Raw genomic sequence first — 3,554 nt, 5'->3', positions numbered from 1 at the left:
TTGTTGTGTCCTCTCAGTGTTGCCGCAAACGAAAGTGAGGTGCAGCTCTAAAATTTTCGTTTCAGTGGTATCACGACAGAGTTGAAGAGACAGTTGTTCAGCACATCATGATATGTAATGGCTAAATGGATGAGATTACGAGCATGTGCAACAAAGCACTTGCCAGTTGCAGTGTCGTCTGCTCAGCTGCTTTTGTGCTCGTGCAGCATAACCCCGTCTGCTAATCTGCTTGACTTGTGCTAAGCAGGCGACGCTACAACTGGCAAGTGCTTTGTTACACCTCATGAACTGCAATGGCTAAACATACGAGAATACAAGCATGTGCAACAAAGCTTTTGCCAGTTGCAGTGTTGTCTGCTCAGCTGCTTTTGTGTTCGTGCAGCATAACCCTGTCTGCTAATCTGCTTGACTTGTGCCAGGCGAGCGCTTTGTTGCACATTCTCATAAGCATGTCCGTTCAGCCACTGCAGCTCATGGTGTGCTGAACAATAAGATGTCGATACTGCCGCAATATTCCTGAAGAAATGCAGGGCTATACCTCAGTTATGTTGCACTCGGGAATATTGTAACAGAAGGTGAGACATTTGGTTTTTTTCTTGAGATTAACTGTAGGCATCATGTGACTTGCACTAAAAGCTCAGTGTCCTTTGATGCCATGCAAAAAGCCTTTGCAGCAGAACAGAAAGCTGAAACTGGTTGTCCTTTTCTCTGCGATATTTCTGAGAGCATGTTGCCACTTTCGACAATTCTATCCTCCCTTGAGAATGCTGCAGTCAAATAAATGAAGGTCTCTTTTTCCAAGAAATAGGGCTAAGCACGAAGCTAATTACATGTGGCAGCTTAGCAGAGCAGGGTACTTTCCACCTGTGTATATTCTCATTTCTTGTGTCTCCCATGTGAAATAGACTTGAAGACTGCTTGCCGGTCTCCAGCATTAGAAAAAAAAATGAAAATATGGGCATTTCAGTAAAGTATACAGTCGCTGCATTTTGTATGTTTCAGCTTGTAATGCTCCCGTTCAATTTGCATCTTACCTGTACTTACCTATATGGCTGAAATGTGGAAGCTAACAAAGAGGGTTCTAGTTAAGTTGAGGACAACACAGAGAGGCATGGAAAAAAAAAATGGTAGGGATAATGTTAAGAGATAGGAAACGAGCAGAGTGGGTCAGAGAAATAATTCAAGTTACTGACATTCTAATGGAAATCAAGAAATGGGCATGGGCAGGACATGTAGCGCGAAGAAACGATTACCGATGGTCGCTTAGGGCAACAAACTGGATTCCAAGGGAACGAAAGCGTAGCATGGGGCGGCAGAAAATTAGGTGGGCGGATGAGATTAAGAAGTTCGCAGGGGTCAAGTGGATGCAGCTTGCACAGGACCGGGTTAATTGGAGGAATATGGGAGAGGCCTTCGCCCTGCAGTGGGTATAGTCAGGCTGAGGATGATGATGATGACTAGGCTTTCCGTGCGGTATCAACATATCACTGAATGCCTCGATCACTGGTTCAGACGTCTGGCAGAGATGCATTGTACTCCGTCTACTCACAGACAACTACCTGGAAAAACTTTAGTTTAAGAAATAATGAAGTTAATTGTTCATAATTTGCATAAACAGTGAAAAAACAACTGCACTACAAAAATTCAGATGGACATTTTGCTAGATACTAGAAAGCGTAACGAATACAACGTTGGGAGAACTTTTGTGATATAACAAATATTAGTGATGTTAGAACAGTGCAAAGTTTTTCAGTTTTACTCTATATCAGACAGGATGGCACCCACATTTGGAATAGTGAACACTGAAGTACTCTAACATCGCTAATATTTGTTAATAAAAAAAGTGGTCCTAACATTGTATTCATTATGCTATCTACTACCTAGCAAAGTGTGATGTGAATTTTTTGTAGTGCAGTTATTTTTTCATAGTTCCTGCAAATTATGAACCAGTTTTGTCTATCTTTTAAACTAGCTGGCCAGTTGGGAAAACAGTTTCATATTTGAAATCAGCGAAAGAAACTGAATCAGAATACCAGGTTTTATCAAATTTGGACAAAAATTGGGAAAAATAGCTACAATAGCCGTATCCCTCCTTAACCTTGCATGGCATAAATACGTTGAAGCTGCAAATGCTAAAAAAAAAATGAGGCAGTATGATATATGTTGCTTTTCTCACTACATCATCTAGTGACCATGAAGCAAAAAAAAAAAACAACTAATGCTTACAAAGATTGAGCAGGATGATTCAAATCCTACAGAAATTATTAACATGTTTCTGTGGTGCTCAGTGTACAATGAGAGAATTTTAATGCCACTGAAGTGAACAATGTGCAGAAAACTTCGACTGCCTATAAGTAACTGACAGTACTGATTATTAAGCAAATTGTGATTGTGTTACAGACAGCTGTAGGTATTGGTTCTGTTCCCTCCAAGCAAAATGAAGTGTATTTACTGAAAGGTAATGTAACTCTTATTAGTATAATAGAACTAAAAAAATGACCGATTTAAAACTGAATTAAGAACGTCATAACAGAACCACTTTATATTTTGGGCACTAACAAGAACAACCCTGATGTTGCAGTAGTCACGCCAAATCTGAGAAAATCTGTACCTCGTTCTACACAGTAATGTAAATGAGGCAGTTAAATTCGCTTCAAAATTTTACAGTGCCTGACATGCTCCAGTTGATGCTTGCTGAAATGCTCAGTACAGAAACCAAATCCCAAGCATTACATTTCAGAGGCTTCAATGTTCACTGTGTTCAATTTGCGTACTATGTGCTGAAAGCCAGTAGAAACAAAGTAACTAGCTTTCACCACAAAATTCTACAACACTACACTGCCATCATACTGAGACATAGAAATGCTGTGCTAAGCCACAGCCAAGTTCCTACAGGAGTGCAACTAAAATGCTGACCAGTTACCAGAGCATTGCATATTAAAGATACAAAACTGTTAAAACAAAGACACAGCCTGCACTATCTTTTTTGTTGTTTTTTGTACTAATGTCGCCTCAGTACTGTGCTATTCACACAGAACATGACAACAGTCCTTTTGAAAGAACAACACATTTGCTTTGGGCGTCCAAAAAGTGTATAAATATGCCATTTTATTTGCACAGCCCACTAGTCACCAGTATAATCTCGTACAAGCATCGTCTTAAGTGCAACAGTATGCGAGAATGGCATTCCCCCCCCTCCCCCCTTCCCCCCATCCCACCCAAAAATAAAATTGCCCATAGTAGCTTAAGCTGCAGTCAAGCAGAACAGATGCTGCACAAAGGAACAAATAGTGTTGAAGCAGATTGTACACATTGTGGAATGTTGAGTTGCAATTGGTAATACCATCTCCTCAGTAATCAGTTCTGACCACTAGCCAGGATTCTTTCTCTACACATTGTAAAGAACAGCATTCTAATTCTCACCAAGAACCAATCCATAATTATGATAACCGCTAAACCACCAGGCATCCTGCCTCAAATTGTTTGCCAGACTCAGTGATGCACCTGGTTCACCATTGCTCATCTCTTTCCTTGCATCCGTCAATAATCAACCT

This window comes from Amblyomma maculatum, chromosome 10 (assembly GCF_055883805.1).
Source record: "Amblyomma maculatum isolate TAMU_Amacu chromosome 10, ASM5588380v1, whole genome shotgun sequence".
NCBI lineage: Eukaryota > Metazoa > Arthropoda > Arachnida > Ixodida > Ixodidae > Amblyomma > Amblyomma maculatum.
The sequence above is the reverse complement of the archived record's forward strand: the minus strand, read 5'-3'. Positions refer to the sequence as shown.